Genomic DNA, 20,651 nt, shown 5'->3' with positions numbered 1-20,651 from the left:
GTTGAGAAAAGATTGTTGGTGGGCAATAGGGGAAGCACGGAGACCAGCTCAGAGGCTCAGAGAATCCTGGTGAGAGGGGATGCTGGCTGAGCAAGATGCCAGCGGAGGTAGGAAATGTGCTAGGATTCTGGACTTACACATTTTTTTTTAGGGTGGAGGCAAAAGGACTTGCCGATGATTTAGATAGTGAGAGAAAGAGATGATTCAAGGATGACTCAAGCTTCTTTGGCCTGAGATGGAGAAGACTGTAGGTGGAGCAGGTTTGGGAGACCAGGAGTTGAGTGTTTCTCATGTGAACTTCCAGCCGGCTGCTCAACAACCCAGTGGAGCTGATGAGTAGGCAGTCCTGGGTTCACAGAAGAGGTCAGAGCTGGATGCAGATTTGGGAGTCGTTCAGAGTCCAGATGGCAGTTAGAGCTGTGTCAAATGAGATCATCCAGACACTGAAGGTAGGTGGAGAGACCAAGGACTGAGTTCTGAGGCATTGCAACTGTTTGGAGGTTAAGGAGGGGAGGAGAAAACACCTAAGGAGATTGAAGAAGAGGTCTCTCTCCTGATCAGGACTTCATGCCTCCATTCCACCTCCATTCCTCTCCTGAGACCCAGGTCAATAAATCACTCTCCCCACTTTTAAACTGTCCCTTCTTCCCACCCCACCTTCAAAGAACCCTTTTTTTTTTAATTAATTAAAAAAATTAACTAACACAACATTTAGAAATCATTCCATTCTACATATCAAAGAACCCTTTTTGACCTCCCTTGTATCCTCCATTAGTTCTTGCCCTGTTTTTCTCTTCCCCTTTACAGGAAAATTTCTTTCAACGTTAATTAGAAAACAACTATAGGCATGGAGGATGATAGAGATAAAAGATACTTAAAGAGTATGTATTTATCTACACCTTATCCGTTTCGCTAAAGCATTTTTGATAACATTGCTAACACATGTGCATATATACTGAAATATGAAATCATAACTAAGGATTAAAAAACTGGCATCAAGGGAAATACAATTTAGAATAGAGGAGGAAGATTTTTAAAAAATAAGGTGCAGAAATAAAGGGTATAGGGTTCTATAAAAATATAATTGAGCCAACAATCTCATATGAACTTTTTAGTCAGACAAAGGAAAATAGGAATTCCTTTAAAATTTTTACTGAAATATAATATACATGCAAAAAAGTGCTCATATCAAAATCATATAGCTTAATATTAGTTTTACAAACAGAACACCCTGTCTTTTCAGCACCCAATCAAGAGCCAGGAAAATATCTGCACCCACTTCCCCTCCTTTCCATTCAATCCTTTCCCCAGGGACTGACACTATTGATTTGCCCATTTCAAACTTTTTTGGAATTGCTGTTTGAGTTTTATTGTCCATGAGATGATATGCTCGTTCCTCAAGGAAAACAAATGTTTTCCTTGCATTTGATTCTGAAAGAATATTTTCCTCTGGAGTTTCATTTAAAAGACACTTAAAAATTTAGATGGACTATACCTTGTCTCCTTCCATAATGTATTTTGGATAGCATCTGAATAGATATATGCTTACAATGAAATATAAAATTATAAACTGAGGTTTAAAAAGGCAAAAGAGAAGGACTTATTTCACCTCACCTGAAGCCTGAGAAGGGACAGTCAGATGGTAAAAGCTGGAGAGATGAGGTGTTAAATAGCAGAAAGATCAAGCAACAGGGCTGGCCTTGGCTTTGGAAAGGAGGTGGCAGTCTGAAGCAATGGAGGCAGACACCAAACTAGGAAAGTTAAGGAAGTAATTGGAGCTGCGATGTGATGCCTTTGAATGGAGACCACTGTGTCCAGAAGGTCCATTCTCAAGGAAAGGAGAAAGAGGGTGGCAGCAAGAGGAAGTTTCAGTACCAAGGAAAGGTTTTGTTCAATTTTCAATAGGATTGGAGGAGATTTAATTATGTTCCTGGGGAGATAGGTGGTTAAGAGATAAAGGAAAAAGATAAAAGAGAAAGCAAAGATAATTAAAGAAGCAAGTACCTTAGATAACTCTCACGCAGTACTCACACACACTTCAGCCTAACTTGATTCCTCCCCCTGTAATTTTTCCCCCTCAAGGACCCTCTGGTTTTGAAGCTAAGTTGGCCCTTATCAATCACATACCTTAAACTATGAGCTACTCATGCCTCCTCCATAAAGAGAGGGCCCTATGGGGCATCTGCTTGGCTTTATTTCAGCCATGCAGGGGTATTAGCGAGCTCCCAGCCCCTCTCCTTATTTTCCAAATGAGGAAAGGCAAGGTAAAGACACAGCAGAACTAAGCCCCAAACCTCTGGACTCCCTGTCTAGACACTTAACCTCTACCACAGCATCAATAGGCATTCCAGAACTCTCCCACCTGCTGCCTCACCCTGGGATGTTTCTCACATTTCAGCATGCATCAAAATTCCCTGTTAAAATGCTGATTCCCCGGGCCCCAACCCCAGAGTTCCTGATTCGCTGGGTCTGGGGTGGGGCTAAGAATTTGCATTTCTAATGAGTTCCAAGGTGTTGGTGTTGAGACCCTCAGCTTGGCAGGGCTGGCAGGGCTGGCAGGGCGGGGAGGTTGTAGAAAGGAGGTGGTAGGTAGAAAAGTTGGACCCAGTTCGCACTTCTAGAAGCATTTCCTTTGGCCTGAGCCCATTTCCCCTAGGCCAGACCTGAACGAGGTGGGATGGCCAGCTGCCAGATCCAATCCACCTTTGAGCCACCAAAAGGGCCAAAGAATGCAGTAGGGCAGGCTGAGCTCTGAGGCTGATCTGGGAGAGCCAGGCTGTAGTTAAACACAGCACAGCCTATCTTTCAGCAATCACTCCAGCCCTTCCAAGGGGGAGACAATTGCCAGGAAACTCAGGCTGGAAAGCATCGAATAGGTGACATTTCACTTCTAGCAGCACCGAGGATGAACCACGGTCCCTTCCCCCAAAGAAAGGGGAGCTCCCAGCTTGAGTGTGACCCAAGATTTGTCTTCAGTATATTCCATTATCTCTGATCAGAGCTCAGAGCATATGTCAAATGAATTCTGTGTCTCTGGCAGGTTATTACGCTCTGAATTAGTGTGGCGAAATGAAAACTATAATAAAGCTGTACCGCACTCTTAAATTGTTAAAATTTATTATAAAGTGTGCATAGTTATTAACTGATTTTCACCCATGTGCATTTGCCTGCGCCTGAAGCCAAGGAAGATGAAAAGTGACTCTACTCAAAAAAGGCCGAGAATTGGCTCCTGGAATTCTCCAGAGTCCCAAATGGGGCAGCAAATTTACAGATGCACGGAGAGCACTGATGGCACCTCACTGAGGGCTGTTGCCTCTCCAGGGCAGTACTGCCCAAGGCATTCCAGGGCTACAAATCATGTCTTTTGAGATGGAACCCATCCGTCCACTTGAAAAAGGTCCAGGCAGGCTGACAGAGGCATGGATGAGTGGGGCCATGCGTGTCACCAGAGTGGAACCAGTTACTCAACCTCCCCAATTCTGGGACAGAATGTTTGAACTCAGGAGAGCTGCTGTCGGTGGGCCTCCACCCAATTCTCTTCTGCTATTGCATGCTCCTGTTTCCTCAGCTCAATCAAAGCTGTTTTCTGAGTGGTCTATGGCCAGGTTGTTGGGTTGTCCAGTCCTATGGAGCAGCATTGAAATGATATGGGAGAGTTTTTCCAACTGTTCAATTGGGCAGGGAATTGGAGGATGGTGGGTTTGTCTATTGCAGAGAGAGACTCTATTGAGTCCTTAGGATGGAGGGGGATCCCTGACCCCAAATTTGCATTTCAGATCAAACCTTTCTGTTGCTGACTTGGCCCTGGTTCCATCACACTGGACATGCTTTTGAGCCAATAGCCATGACCTCCTGAGTTTACCAGCCCAGGGTCCTTATCGCTGCACTGAGGATCAGCAAGATTGGAAAAATCCACCTGAAGCTTGGGATGCCTTTGCCTGAGAAGAGAGAAAGAAAAGCTCTGTATGTTTCTTAAATGCCAAGGTTGAGGATTTTTTTGGGAGTGACTGAGTCTCTGCCACCATGCCCTGGAGTTGACCTTGGGGTCTCTACCACTCCACTGGCAATGCTGTGGCTTTCCATCCAGAGCAGACCAGGAGCCACAGGTACTCGTGTGGGATGTTGGGTGTTTGGGCCATGATCTTGGGGGGCTCCCAGCTTTGCTGTGGTCTGTGTGGTCCATGGGGGAGCTGAAAACCCCAGGGCCAGTAGAGGAGAACTTGGTTTTTCAGTCCAAGTGAGCTTTTTCCACTAGCCTGTTTCTATAGGACATCTGAAGCCTAAACTTCAGAGTTCATCAACACACTTAGAGCTGGGGTGTAGGCCCATTGGTTGAGTTCCTGCTTTCTTGTGGCTGTAGTACTGTTGTTTGGACACCAATTGATCTTTTTTTACCCCCTGACCCTGGGACGTGAAGACAATCACCTGCGCAGGGTAGAAGTGGGAGGGTGACCCATGTCATGCAGACTGCTGGATACAGATTCCTTTTTCTCTTGTGGTCATTGATTTGGAGGAAAATGAAATTCCACCAGCAGAAATTTAAAGCTTTAATGAAATTTTTCAACACCTGAATTCTCCCATCACTTCCCTCTGCCCCATCAAAACTTAAGGATAATCCATAGGGATGGAGGGGCAGTAACACATGTTTGGATTCAAATGGAGTGATGGGTTTATTAGTTTCCCATCTTCCTTTGGCATTGTTGTGCCACATACATAGAAGATAACAAGATTCCATAAACATGTAATAAAATGCAATCTAATTAGTTAATTGGTGCTGTCTTTTGGGCCAGCCAGCATGATTTCCTAGTTGTAAGATAGTGAAATTGCTGATGTGAGGGCAAGTGCTTGCCCTCTTAAAGTTGCCTGCTTAAGAAAACCATGGTGCATTGCCAAAACCCAACATTTTGAGATTCATTTATGTATTCTTCACCTTGTTCCAGAAAGGATGTAAGGTGGTTTGCAAAGATTGATATCAATTGCAACACAATTAAATGAAAAATAAATGGACAAAGAAATAAGACAAAGGGAAAACAAGTCTGGGAAAGCAAGGGTGGAGCCTCCAGGAATGAGGTCAGGATACAAAATTAACGACACCAGACACTACCCATTTGCTAGTGGTAGAATTCCAGAGTCATCCTGAGCTTTCTCTCAGCCAACCTAGAGAAGGAAACATAGTCCCTTATTGCAGACCCAGAATCCATGTGAAAAAAAGCCAGCCAGCTGCCCAGGAGAGGCACAGCTATTTCTGTTACTGAAGGCCAAGAGAAAGATTCCCCATGGTTCTCAGAGAGAGGACACTGTATAATGTAATCAGCAGTGTCCTGAACAGCCTTATGGTCCATATGGCAAAGCATTTAATAGGGCTGACTCTTAGATCATTCCTTAAGGTGGGAGGAGGGGAAGGTGGCTAGGGAAATAGGGCTGCCCCAAACACTCCCTGAAGGACTGACTTTATCTTATTTAGAGTTTAGATTGTCCATGATAAGCTGCATTTCCTTCAAGCTGTTCCCCATAATGAACATTTCTATCGAGCAGCATTGGATGTGTGTGTGTGTGTGTGTGTGTGTGTGTGTGTGTGGTGGTGGTGGGATGGTAAAGAGTGGGGGTACCCTCACTAAGCAGGCTCTGAATACTCCAAATCCACAGCTTTGTTTCTGTCATCTTTCGTATTGGGGTTACTCATAGGATTTTACTTGAAGAAAGGGCTCTCCTCCTACTAAGGAGAGCTTAAGAGCCAGGGTTGACAAAATGGATTGATTTAACCCCATAGGCACTCATTGTCTCAACAGTATGAGCAATGGATTTTGAATTAATTCTCTTTGACAAGTCCTTGGAGGGCAGTTCCCAGGACTGTTGGTTAGGTACAGTCCCATATGCTTTAACAGTTGGTGGAGCTGGAGGTGGTACTGAAATCCACATATAAAAACTGAAGAGGTGACCAGGACACTTTCCTGAACAGAGAGCTACCCAGGAAACCATTATTGCCAGATCAGCTCGTTAGAGCTGGCATCTGTTCCGATTGGTTGGCATGCAGTGAGCATCCATTTTGTTTGGTCGTGTCTGCACCCTACAGGTTATCAGGCATGCTGAACATCCTGCTGCCGTGAGCAGGGCCAAGAAATGCCTCAAGGAGAATCTGGGGTCCCATGTAGGCCAAACGAAGGGTCTAACAAGTCCCTGAATTTTGAGCATGGAAGAAAAAGTTTTAATCCAGAAAAAAATATAAGTGAGTGAACTAAACATCTACCTCAATGATTAATATCCCATAAAACACACACACACACACACACACACACACACACACACATTATGTCTTCTTGGAAAGTTTGGTCTTAGGCATTGTCATTTCCTGGTGTATTCTCTGATATGGACTGGCCACCTGTGTCCTGGAATGAGGTAACTTTATATTTTTGACTCTAAGCCAGTTAAATGACAAAGAATATTTTCTGAATAAAAATGATGACATTGGGCTTCAGAATAGCTCATTGGCATCTTTTCTCTTTGGCACTAATTGAAGATCAAAGCCACTTGTCTACAATAGCTCCTACTAATTCATGACCATAAATCCATGGCCTCTGTTAAAAAGAGAATAATGATCACTCTATTTTCTGTCAGTGTTCAGTTCATCTAAGAGGGGCTTCAAGTTATAAAGGTTGAAAATAAGAAGGAAGGAAAAGTAAAGTCCTGTTTTACACCATATTCATATTTTGGGGGTACTTTTTATGTAACATTTGCTATTTGAGGTGTTGGGGATATAGCAAGAGATAAAACAGGTTAGGTTCCTGATCTTACAGAGCTCAGTTTTAATGTTAATGAAAAGACAATTGAGACTTAGCAAATTATCTTCCTTTTTGACCTTGAGCTTATTTGAATAGCTAAGTCACCTTGGGGTTGGTGTCCATTAATTGCCTTTGCTCTTCCTAAATATGGGTCACATTTTCCTGTTTCTTTGTATGTCTAGTCATTTTGAATTGTATCCTGACCTTTTTGAATGATTTTGTTGTGACTCTGGATTGTGATACGTGTATCAGAAGAGTGTTTGTTTGCTTATTTGTATTAACAGGAAGTTAACTTGGCTGGACAGCAGCTGAAATATCTGGTCAGTTGTTTTAAGCTCAACTGGGTTGCTTGGAGTCTGCTCCATGTATGTGTAGTTTGGAGTCAACCTGGTGTTTGGGAAGTTTGTATACAGGATTTGGGTCTCCCCTTCTGAGGCCCATTTTCTAAAATGTCCCCCTCACACTTTTCCACTGCTGGCATCGCTATGAACTCTGTATTCTGACTCCTTAATAGTAAGACTTTAGGATCCCCACATGGCACCAAATGAGGTCAACGATTGGACAAAAAGCCATAAAAATGGAAAAATCGCTCAGTTCCATTCCCTTTTCCAAATATCCACCCCCCTTCAGTTCCTTCCATGTTTGGCCATTCTCCAGTGCCTTTTGAACACTGATCTTTTATTTATTGTCCAGGGTTGATATTTGTCATTTGCATGAGGGTGGGTCCAATACAAGCTACTTTGCATTATTAGAAGTGAAACTCCAAAATGTAATAAATAAATGAGATAATTCCAGATGGTGATAAATGCTATGACAGAAAAAAAATGGACAGAGAGCATTGTGAGTGTGTGTGTGTGTGTGTGTGTGTGTGTGTGTGTGTGTGTGTGGAGGGGGTGCTTGAGCTCAGTGGTTGGAGAGACCCTCTGTTAGGAGTGGTATTGAGCTGAGACCTAATGATGAGAAAAAGCCAATGTGCATGGATCTAGGGCATGCCACTCCCAAAGGAAGAACAAGCATGAAGATGACAAGGGCCAGGGTGAACTTGGTGTGGTGGAGGGACAGGGACTAGGCAGTGGGAACCAGAGAGTAGGAGGTCAGGAGGTAGGCAGCATCCACGTCACATGGGGCCTTATACACCTTGGCAAGACGTTTGCATTTTATTCTAAATATAAGGAGTCACTTGAGGGTTTTAAGCAAGACAGTGATGTAGTCTATTTGATGCATACAAATGATCTCTCTGACTCTAAGGAGAATAGACAGAAGTGGAAGCAGGGAACCAAAGGGGAGCCAGTTTGGTGGTCTAGGTGGAGGATGATGGCAGCTTAGGCAACAGACACTACCAGAGGTGATGAGTCTCACTCAGCAGTATGGACTCTGAATGAGCAGCAAGCACCAGGGCTCTGGGCTGACCTTAACCTATAACAAACCAAAGACTATGGTGGGCTGGATTGTGGTTCCAAAGAGATCACTGCCCAGGGCGAAGCTCACAGCCCAATGGTCACAACAGTATTAATAGCCCTGCCCAGCCCTGCCTGCCTCTGTGTGGAGCCTGGTTTAGGAAGTTTGGGCTCATGGTTTTTCGAGGAGAAAACCGGCAGGCATTTCGATGGACTAACAAGCCGCTACAGCTTCTTCTTCTTGTCCCTCCTGGTCCCTCAGCCAGCCATGCTCTTCCCTGGGGCAAGTGCACTCAAGTCTGGACCCCGTAGACTGTCATTTCACTTTCTGGATGACAGAAACAGCAGAAAATTCCTCCAGGTTTCAAGCCTAAGCCTTGGGGGCCAGCACAGCACAGAAGCCTCTGTTTGGGGGTAGAGCTTGCATTACGTCTGAGGCATTTTTGCTCCTTTTGAGCTCAGAGGGTCTTCTGGAAGGAGGAGGCTGAGTATAGGGATTGTTGAAACCTCTTCTCCCAAGCCAACTGTCTTAAATTGCCTCAGTTGCTATCACCAATACTGCAACTGGCTTTGGATTAAACGAGGAATTTATTGTCTCAGAGGTTTGGCGGTTCAAAAACTTGCTTCTCCCCACCCCTATCCCCCACCCAGGGGTCTGGAGCATTCTTGTGCTGCCACAATCCTTGAGGCTCCTTGGCATTGCCATCACCTGGCAATGGCCCACTGGCTTCCTGCTTCTCTCTGTGGCCAACTCCTTACAAGGCTTCCAGCAACCTGGATTAAGACCCACTCTGGTTCAGTTTGCCACTAAAATAACATCTTCAAAAGGTCCTATTTACAATGGAGTCACACCCACTGGGATATGGGTTGAGAGTACGAGCCTATCTAACTTGGGGTATGTAATTCAACTGACAATACCAGCAGGGTTGCAGGGGGCAGTGGGGTGGCTAAAGCTTTGGATTCCATGTGCAAACCAGACTTGGTTCCAATCTGGCTCTGCCACTTTCTGGGTTTCCACCATCAGCTATGTTATCCAACCTTTCGAATCTCTGTGTCCTCACCTGTAGTTGAGGGTATGAATACCTCCGACATCACAGGGTGGCTGCAAGGGTCAATGAGATACTCAGTGAGCCCATGGTGCATGAAGGGTACAATGGGACTTGGCTGTGGGAAAGACTCAGTAAAAGTTGGCTGCAACAATAATGGCAACATATAAAGCTTTTTATGGTCAAGGATGTACAACCCACTGGAAAGAGAATATATTAACCAAGTTGTGCAGACCTGCAGGTGCTTGTTGCTGTACAGAAACTCCTGGCCATTTGGAATGGTGACATGGGAGAATGATTTCAGCCATAGGTACCTGTGGCTTGAGGTCCCTAGTAAAGGCCAAGCAAGAGGAGCCCGTGGTCTTGCTGGGCAGGTGGCATGGGGAACAATGGAGGTCTTGCTCTGAGATCCTATTGCAACATGAACGTTAATGGCAGAGTCTCAGTTTGCCTGAGCAGTTAGCACAAAGACCACAGAAAGTTGGCTTGGGCTTAAACAACAGGAATTTATTTGCTTATGGTTTCAGAAGCTAGAAGTCCCCAAAGTCATGGTATCAACAAGGCTTGCTTTCTACCCAAAAACTGTAGCAGTCTGGTGCTGGCTGCTGGCAGTCCTTGGGGTCCCTTGGCTTCCCCATCACATGGAGATGTCCCCTCCTTTCTATTCCTGGTTCCTGCTGACTTCTGGCTTCTCCTGTGACCGTGTTGGAAGCCAGACTTCAGTTTTTTCTTTTTGAAAAGCCTTCAGTAATCCGGATTCAGGCCCACCCTGCTTTAGTTGGCGAATCTGTCACTACAAAAATACTGTCTTCCAAAGGCACTCTGTGCTATGATGGGTTCACACCCACAGGGACACAGATTAAGATTAAGAATATGTGTTCCTTGGGTGGAGTTGGGGGGAAGGGGGTACCTAATTCCACCAACCACAAAGGGAAGTGCAAGCCGGTGAGAGCTGGAGCCTATGGCTGATGGAATCTCTGTGCAGTGGGTTTATGAGCCCTGGGAGAGAATTCTCAGTGGTGTGCTCAGCCTCAGGCCAACTGAATCTTGAGAACACTGCCATTCATTCAGGATGAGCCTTCAGTGTTAAAGGCAGGCAATAAGAAGGAGGGGAAAATACAATCTCATCTTACACCACATTCATATTTTTGCAGGGGTCGAGCTGGTGGGTTGGAAGAGGATGGTTCTGAAACGTCAGGTTGGTCTACCCTGTCCGAAACGGGTCTTCCCCATTCAAAGGTGCCATCAGGTCAGGGCATGAAAAGCTTTAGTCCCAAATTCTAGAAAGTTTGAACTTTCTAAAATACTTCAAAAATATAAAATATTCCAAAAATATAAAAGCCCCAGATGTTATCACTGCACTAAATAGCTGGGTTTCTCCCTTAGAGAATCCGTGTTGGAAGTAGGTGGTTGGCTTTTCATTTGCACATGGAGGCAAGGAAGCCTGGGGGGATACCAGAATCGTCTTCTTAAAATCCAGTAAAATAGAGGGTCTCCATCTGGAATTCAACACACTCATGGAAGCCGGTGCTGCATCCTCTTGGCAGCCCTTACTGGGGAGTTGGCTTTACTCACTGGCTCCTGCTCAGTCCCCCTTCACCCCAGCTGGCAGCAGGGCACAGATACTGATGCATGTGCTTTCCAGAGACCCTGGACTATAAAGCAGGAGGGCTCCTCCTAAAACGCTGTGGTGGTGTGGGACAGCTGGGGCTAGTCCATTTCCTCAGAACACACGCTGCCTGCAGGGAGGTGAGAACTGCTGCCCTGTCCCGAGGTGTCCCAGGGGATCTCAGGGGTCTCAGGGGACTGAGGTTATTTGGAGAGCCAGCCTTGGAGGAGGGGCTCAGAGAAAGGGAAAGGAGGATAAGAGGGGGGAAGGGAAAAATAAAGCAAATGCATTTGTACATTGATTTACAGATGGTAGAAAGCAGGACAACAGAAGCTTGAAATTGAAAGAAAAATAGGAGGGAATAAAGAGAAAAGGAATAAAAAAAACCCAAGGGTGAATTCTTGAAAACTAAACATCCAGTAAAAATAAAGATTAGGAGTTTGTATGTTTGTTCATCAAGGTTTATAATATTAAAAATAATAAGATCAAATTGATGAGAGTTGGTGCCAAAGATAAAGCATCAGAAGCCAACAAGATAAGTTAAAAACAGAAAGGTTAAAAATAATAAATAGACAAATAAGATGGAATGAAAAGATTGAGATAAAACATAACTCCAGGATGCAAATTTACATGTCTACGTTCAGTGCATGAAGTGTTAAGAATTAAAAAGGTGAATGATAAATGTATGAATAAATTATAAGAGGAAAACTGACGGGAAGGTGTTTTAGTTTCCCAGCCGCAATCACAGGTACCACACAATGGGGTGGCCTAAAGGACAGAAATGTGTTGGCTCATGGACCTAAGACAAGAAATCCCAAAGCCATGTCGGCTTTCTCTTCCTGGACCTGGAGCTCTGGGGCTGGTGGCAGGCAGGTCTTGAGGGTCTCGTTTGGCATCTCTGCCTCCTCCCTGGCCATGTCCTCTCCTTTCTCTTCTGGGTTCTTTTTTTTTTTTTTTGTAATGTTTTCATTTGTATACTATTACATATATACAAAACAAGGAAAGAAAAAAAAACAATAATTGTTTTCAAAACACTCTTCAACAAGTAGTTACAGGACAGAGTTTGTCATGGGCTACCATACCATCAGCTCAGATTTTTCCTTCTAGCTGCTCTAGAATATTGGAGGCTAGAAAGAATAAATATTGTTTTTATCATCACAATTGATGTTTTTTTCCCTTTTTGTGTGAAGAATAACATACATACAAAGCACAGTGCAACAATTAGTTGTAGAACAGATTTCAGAGTTACGAATGGGTTACAATGGCACAATTTAGGTTTTTACTTCCAGCTGCTCTAAGATACTGGAGACTAAATGAAATATCAATATAATGATTCAGTAATCATATTCATTTGTTAAATCCCATCTTCATTGTATTATTCCACCATCACCTTTTATCTTTCTATCCCACTCTTTAGGGGTATTTGGGCTATCGCCATTCTAACTTTTTCATGTCGGAAGGGGCTGTTGATAATATGGGGTAGGGAGATGGAACTAGCTGATGTTCTGGAGAGGCTGGACCCTCTAAGTTTCAGGACCTGGTTCAGGGACCCATCTTTGGGTTCTTTATATAAAGTATCCTGGGACCCGGATTAAAGGCTCCCCTCATTCAGTTGGGCCACACCTTAACTAAAGCAGTACCAGCTCCAAGAGGTCCTATTTACAACAGTTTCCCACCTACAAGAGTGGAGATTTAGATTAAGGACATGTCTAAGTTGGGGTGCATAATTCAGTCCACCACAGGGAAGGGAATATTTTAAGAAGGAACTGAAAGCACAATGCTTTAGGGTGAGAGATGCCTTAGGGGAAGAGAGGGAAGCTACCAGAGGCCCAGGAGGAGGGACATGGGTTTGTCACCAGTTCTCAGAGCACTCAGGCATCTCGGGAGTGGGGAGGGGCAGCCCTTGAAGGGGTGGCATCCTCCAGGGAGAGAAGCCAAAGGCAGAGAGGGTACTGGGCTCTTCATGCAAATAAACAGCCGGGGCTTGCTCAGGAATGTTCCCAGACAAGTGCCCGCTCTGAAAGGCGCTGGGCAAAAATGAAAGTTCAGTAAGAACCAGCCTGCGTTTCTATGCCCTACAATCTCAGGGAAATAAATCAGCCTTTAGCAGGCTTCATAAGCCAGTCCCCTGCTGAAGCACTACTGTCTGTGCTGGGATTTTTTTAAAAAAGGTAATTCCCTTATCACCGGGACCAGGTGGTTGGGTGAATGCTGTCTTCCTCCCTCTCTCTGTGTCCTCTGCTCACCCACCCAAGGGGATTTGGGGGTTAGGGAGCTCTGAAATCCAGGTCTCAGTTTGAAGTGAGTGAAGCCTCTTAGCATCTATGTAGCCAAAAGCTCTGCCTGTTTGGGTTGTAGGAGGCGGTGTTGACTTTAGGTGGGAGAGGGCATCAGCCCTCATCCTGGGCTTTGCTGTGTTTGAATCCTATAGCCTGACAACATCTTGCCTGATTTTCCCAACCTTATTTCTAGTTTTGTCTTCATACAGCTGTAACCAGGACTCATGGTGAGCCCTGAATCTTCTCTCCCACCATGGGAGCTCTGGGGTAATAAGGCAGCTCCCTGGGATGACTTCAAAGCCAGCTGGAAAGAGTAGGGCCTGCAAGACACCAGTATTCATGCAATCAGAGCAAGGGGGACAGCCAACATGACCCAACCCAACTTTGATTATCTAGGAAGACTCAGAGGCAAAAACGAGAGGTAACCGCTCTGCTAGGGGTGCCAGGTTACCAGCTAAGGAAGAATGAGCCTGGGCAAACACCAGGTAACACTCCTAGGATTTTTCCAAATCCCTCAGTGGGTCGGGGGTGGGCACCCCAAAGGCAAAGTCACCATATGCACATGTAAAGAGCTTGAACCACTGAAGGCCCCTCCAGATAGCGTTGACCGAAACAGTTGTAATCCCTCTGGGAAGCTCTTCCAAACAGAAGAAACTTATGTGAGCTGGGAGAGAGGCTGGGGAGGGATGGGGCCCCAGAAGTGGAGAGCAAAAGGCAATGGCAGGCCCTGTGACAGACGCTGGGGATGCAGGGGTGGGCATGAGGCTTGCCATCCTCCACAGTCCAGGGGTGTTCTTGGACACCCCAGGACAGGGCCTGCTACCAAGGAGGAGGAATGGTGAAGAACAGCCAAGCAAAAGGAGGAGCCCCAGGTCGAACTCAGAGACCCAGTGTTCACTCACAATCAGAGTGTGAGTCCACTGTGATCGTGTCTAAGCTGTGTCCCATGCAGGAGGGCCACCCCAGACCCACTGCTGAGACCCCCACAGTCATGACTGATTAACGTGAAGGACTAGTGGGCTTCTCGCCGTTCTCAAAGCTTCTGCCAACACTGCTGCCAAGAATGATGAGCATTTAGAAAATAATTATACATCTGGACAAATCTGTTTCAGTCTACTGGATTGAACATAATCATATTAAAATATAATGAATACATGCAAACACACAATGCCCAATTAAATAGCCACTTGGGAAGCAGAGCTGGTAAAGAATGATGGCTGAAAACAAAAAGCAAGGCACGAGAGCTGGACCCATAGAGAGGTAGGAGTGGGATACCACGAAGGGGCTGTAATTGATTTCCTTGTCACTTCTGGTTTTGGTCCTAATTTACTACTTCCCACCCTGACTAGGCTTATCTACACAGTCATTGTGGTTTCTGCATCCTGATCTTGTTGCCTGGTCTTTCATCTTTGTATCATTTGCATTGGAAAAACAGTGGGGATTACACGATGCTTTTAGTAGCTGGTGGCCACAGCCCTCCACTCTCTGTGGACTCAAAGCCTGGCCAGCTTTAGAGTCCACAGAGCTGGGGGCGCATTTGCCAATCCCATTGCAAGGGTTACCTTGCCCACACCCTCCAAAAAGCCCACCACGTGCTTGTTTCAGTTTCTTCAGCCTTCATGTCACATCCGAGACTCAGGTCCAGCTATAATTATTAAGCACATCTCCTGGTTTCTAAGCCTGGGTTAAGATTTTCTCCTGGGAATGCTCAAGAAGTCAAATCTGCTTCTGACAGCTGAGCTAGGCACCTGGAGCTCTGTGCCAGTTTGAATCTGTGGTGGACCCCAGAAAAGCCATGTCCTTTAATCCTCATTCAATATGGCTGGCTGGCAGCTTTTTGATTGTTCCCATGGAGATGTGACTCACCTGATTGTGGGTATTAACTTTTGATGAGAGGAACATGTGACTACACTCATTCCAGGTGGGCTTTGACTCAAATCCTTTAAAAGTGAAAACATTTTGTAGAGAGACCTCTGGAGAAGAAGAAAGAATATGACCCTGGGGGAGCTTCATGAAACAAGAAGCTGGGAGAGAAAGCTGGCAGATGTCACCACGTTCACCATGTGCCTTTCCAGTTGAGAGAGAAACTCTGAACTTCATTGGCCTTTCTTGAGTGAAGGTGACCTCTTGTTGGTGCCTTAATGCGGACATTTTTATAGATCTGCTTTAATTTGAACATTTTCATGGCCTTAGAACTGTAAACTTCCAACTTATTAAATCCTCCTTTTAAAAAGCCATTCCAGTTTTGGTTTATGGCATTCTGGCAGCTAGCAAACTAGAATAAGCACATTTTGGCCAAGTTTGTCCCTCTCCCCACAGACTTGCACTGGACCAGGGCCATGGCCTCAGCTCTGAGGCTTCTACCCACTGCCCTGCACACCCCTGCCTTCTGTGCCATCCCAGCCTCTAGCTGGGAGCTGACCTCACAGGTGAAGGCGGGAAAGTGCCAGGGATGGGGTGAAGGGACCCAAGCATAGGGAGTTCGCTCTGGAAAGAGCTGCAAGCCCCAGAGTGGGAAAGAAAACTGCAAGATGGGGTGGAGGCTGTTTGTCTGCTTCTGTGCTGCCCCTGGACCCCAGGAATTGGGCATCTGGGTGGCCGGTGGTCAAGGGGAAGCCCTGGGTGGGAGGGTGATTGCACCTCTAGACTGTCACCATGGGAAGGCCCAGGAGGGGCCATTCTGTGCCCACAGACACTCTCGCCAGTCTCTTCCCCCAGCCTGAGATGCCACCATTTTTGGCTCTACTCTGGCTTTCAGCTTTGTCTCCGGAGGCTCAGGGGCCAGACCCAGCCCACAGGCAGATGTGCTGGTGTGAATGCTGTTGTTGTTGTGGTTGTCACCTTGTCCTGTTGTGTTTTTGCTTTTGTTGTGGTTTTCTCACAAAGCCTTTTAAACATTTTGAAATAGTTGTCCACATGTAAAATTCAGCTGATTTATCCTCTTAACAAGCTGGATTTCCCACTTCTCTTTGAGCAAGAGATCTAGAAGTGCTGGGCCATGCTCCCTTCTAGCGGCCATCAGCTGGTGACGAGTTGTGGCTGTCCCTTCAGACAAGGGGAGCTGTTTCACAGCCTCCCCACCCTCCACACCCCCCCTTGTCTGACATTTGGCTGCCCTTCCTCTTATTAACATTACTTCCCAGTTACTGAAGACATTCTAACTAGCAAACATGATTTTTATAATATGAAGCAGACCACACAATGCATCAGCAGTGGCTCACACTTTAGTATGAATTACACTCTCGTCCTCTAGCTGAGAGAAGGATGCTGGGTACTCAGAAGGAAGAGAGCAGTGCTGAGGGAGAGAAATAAAATTACTGGTGGTGGTCTCAGGCCATCCAGGCACGTCACAAATGGAAAGAAAGGCTGTGGAAGGGATGGGCTCAGCAACAGAGAAGGCTGGGGGCACAAAGCACACATTGCCCAGCCCCCAACTCCTGCCTCTCAGCCAACTGGGAAAAGATATGTAACTATCTGGAAAATTCAAGATGTCCTCCCCTCAAACATTTTCCTGAATTATGTAGATTTGTCTGTTTTCAGTGGACATTTCCAAACTCAGCTATTGTATGATACGTCTGTGAAGTTCTGTCCTGTGCAGATTGGGTTGAGGGTGAGAGTGGGGATAGGGGGTTGCAGGGAGGTTGGTTGAGGGCCCTTCCATCACCATCACAGCTGTTCCCAGGAAGAACCCATCATCCTGCACCAGGAAGGGTGGCCTGGAGAGAAATCGTGTGATCTTTGGAAGTCAGCCTCTCTGAGTCTCAGTCTGCCCAATCTGGACTTGATTGGGTCATCCTTTCGGCAGGTTGCTCTTTTGATTTCAATGAATAATGTTGAGCCCTGGTTGGGGACCCAGCTGGTGTGAGCACAGACTCAAGAACTCCCCACTGACCTTGTGGCCCTACCATAAGCTGTCCTGGGCCTCTTGCTAAGCTCCAGATTCTGATTCTGGATTCTTCCATCCTTCCACAGTCTGACTCCAGCATGGGAATTAACCTAGCTCCCTGTTCCCCTGTTCATCACTAATGAGTGATGAGAAGATAAGGTATTAGCTGATAATAGTTATTAGCTGCTAAAGCCTAATTGCTCTCAGGAGTATTGTATTTTAATGGGGGATTCTTAAAAACAGGAAATCCCTGGAGACAGCAGAGACCATGTGGAAGCAAAAGGAGAGGAGCATGTGTGTGATTATATGTGTGCATTTGTGTATGTGTGTGTGTGTGAGCAGGTGCATGTAGCAGAACATACCTCAGCAACCCCTTGCAAGATGCCCATTGGTATAAAAGAAGTTGTTAACACCCATCTGTGCATGCGGTGACCCCTTCTCCCCACCCCCAGGTCTGGGACTGAAGCATTGCTTTACACGAGGTGGGATCTGCAAGCCAGTCGGCATGGCTTTCAGGAACATTCTTAAAGAACTGGCAGAAGCAGGAGGCAGCTGGACAGTGTTGGAAGCTGTCCTGTTCTCCATTCTCATCTGGAATGTCATTCTGCCAGGAAATCCTGGGTCTGGTGCTGTGACCTTCATAATTTTATCTTGGGAGTGTCTTTTGGTGGTGGTGGAGTGGAGAGGAGGGGATCTCATGGGGAGCTGGGGTGGGGTGGGGGTAGGGGCACTGGGAATATCTCTGACCTCTAATTTGTTTGGTTGTGAAAACTTTATCTGGGTCTGGAAACAAGGAATTTCGCCCGAGGCCTGGATCGGGGTCTGGAATGTGGGGCTCCGGAGTTGTCTCAGTTTGGTTTTCCCAAAGCAGGTGCAGCGGAGTGGGGGCTGGTCCCAGATGGGCCCAGGGACCAGAGGGCTCAGCCATGCTGCCGACAACAACTGGGGCCCGGCTGGGCCAGGGCGTGGACCGGGCGGCACTCAGCACTCGGGGCCCCTGCCATTGTCTGGGGCAGCCTTCCAACACGGCTGATTCCAGCCAGGAGATGGGGAGCCCCAGGGATGCATCTCGCCCCAGGATGGGGAACCTGGTAGAGGAACAGGGGACCAGGGCTCACACCAGGGCTCACAACAGAATACCGGACCCCCAGAAATTCGAACTAGTGTCCTGGCCCCCCAAAGTGCCTGACCGGCCTGAGAGGCAGTAGAGTGCCACCACTTTGAGATCTCAGTGCATGGGCAAACCGATGACATCTGCACGGCATGCCAGGTAAAGAGCAGGGCTGCTGGCGGCTAGGAGCCCTGCCAGGAGGCTCTGGTGGCTCTCCGAGGTTTGGGGGGGCAGGTGGAGGTGGGGGGGTCTCACTAACTCGGCATACCTGTAGCCTATCGGTGTAGGTGCCAGTGCAGAGTTCAGATGCTGAGAGCACAGCTTACCTGGGTTTAATTCCCAGTCCTGCCCCCCACTGCCTCTGGGACCTTGTGCCTCAATTTCTTCATCTCTAAAATGAGGATAACATTTGTATCTACTGCGTAGGGATTAAACGAGGATTAAATGAGTAAATCCATGCAAAGTATGCCTGGCATGAAGCAAGTGCTTAAGTTGTATTAACTACTGCTAGATATTTCATCCAATCTAACATGTCAGCGACTGCAAGAGACACGCAGATTTCAGAGACGCTGAAATGTGAAAAATAATTAGTCTTAACGTTATGTTTACTGTGTTATTATTTGATATCATTATCAGGGAATCAATAAAGGGGGCTTTTCCTAAAGGGAGACCACCACATGCAGCAGCCTCTGATAAGGCACCAGGTAGGCAATGATGTAACTTTGGAGCTCTTCAGGTCCCAGGGCTTGTCCTTAGGTCCTAGGGGGGACACAGGGTCAAAATGGCAGTGGCTGGGTGGGCTCAAGGCGGAGGGACAGCATGGGGTCCCAGCAGCGCTAACCGGGCCCCAGCAGAATTCCTCAACAGGAAGCTTGCTGGGCCTGCTGGCCTGTGTGAAGGAGATTCCCTGGCTGCTCCACACAGATCCTGGGCAGGGCTGAGCCTGCCTGGGGCCTTGAAGGCCAAGGTGAGGCAACAGATGTCCCCTCCTTTTCTTCGAGTCCATGGAAGGCTGCCCGGTTTGCTAATTTCCTTGTAGTATGAAATAAGACTTAGGATATGCTTTCTGTTAAATTTGATCACTACTGCAAGTAACATCTTATTTGCAATCTACCTAACTGACTGTGACACTTAACTTGCTTAGAGACACCGAGATTGAGAACTGCTGTCACCATGTCACAAACCAAAGGAGTGACTCTATTGGTGGGAATTCTAGCCATTGGGACGGGCTTGCGTGAGAGGGAGGGGTCTTGTTTGGAATGCATCGCAGAATATCTTGCAGGTAGTTGATATCGATTCCACAAACATTTCCTTGGTGCCACTTAATTCCAAAAGGCTGTACATATCTATCTGTAAGGACTTAGCTTTTTCAGTGATCCCAGCAGGGGGGCAGAAACCCTCTTATGCCATCTTATTTAGCACAGAAAAGTTAAGAAAAGACTCCTGTCTTATGCCCTCATCTCTAACCTGGCTTCCTCAACTCTACCTCGCTCTTCTTAGCAGACTACCAAGGACCCCCCACTTTAATGCAAAACTGACCATACATGTCCCGGGTACGTTTCTTTCCCTTGAGTTTCCACACAAAACATCTTGCCAAAATCCAGACTCACCAGGCCCTACTTCCACCCATTTAAAAAACTTCATATTGTGGAAATTTTCAAATATACACCAAAGTAGAGAGACAAGTACAATGAGCTTCAATCCACCCAAACCCCAGCTTCAATAATTATCAGATATTCTTCCCTTCTTGTTTTACTTTTCCTCAGACAACATGTAATTTCACATTATGTATCGCTAACAGATAATGTCACTTTTGGTCTAACATGACTAAAATACCATTATCAACTCCAACAGAACTGACAATAATTCCCCGTCTCATCTCCTTTTCTTTCCATGCCATTGATTTGTTACAGAAACTGTGTAATTTGTCCTGTAGAACCTTCTGGCTTGTAGTTCTGGATTACTCCAGCCTTACAAGTTGTTTGACGTATTCCTCTCTGTTCTTGTCGCCTTATGTTCAGATTTGAGGGCTTGCTCAGATTCATATTGGATTCTTTATATAAAGAACATTTTCCAGTACTGCTGTACTTCCTATAGCCTCCCATTAGAAGTGTCTTTAAAAATAGTTGTCCCAGTTCCTGCCTGTCTAGTTAATCCATGACCAAGTTCCTTGTCAGTCTTACACCTAATTTTTTTTTTTTTAACACGGGCAAGCACTGGGATCGAACCCAGGTCTCTGGCATGGCAGGCGAGAACTCTGCCACTGAGCCACTGTTGCCCACCTATACCTAATGGTTTTAACAGCCATTCATGATCATCAACTAGACCCATTATCTCATCAGCCATGACCAAATGGGAATGTTCTAATTCTACCCATCCTTCTGAATTTTTTTCTTTATATGTGTTTTTAATTTACAAAAATTTTTCCTTTCTGAATTTATTAGTTGTGATTCCTCTCTGAAGAAGAACTTTGCTTCATCAACGATTTAGTTACCCTGAAATAAAGTACGTATAGAAAGGGCAGGGTAACTGCTTGATTCCTTC

Source organism: Tamandua tetradactyla, chromosome 23, assembly GCF_023851605.1.
Source record: "Tamandua tetradactyla isolate mTamTet1 chromosome 23, mTamTet1.pri, whole genome shotgun sequence".
Lineage (NCBI taxonomy): Eukaryota > Metazoa > Chordata > Mammalia > Pilosa > Myrmecophagidae > Tamandua > Tamandua tetradactyla.
Note: the sequence above shows the minus strand (reverse complement) of the source record.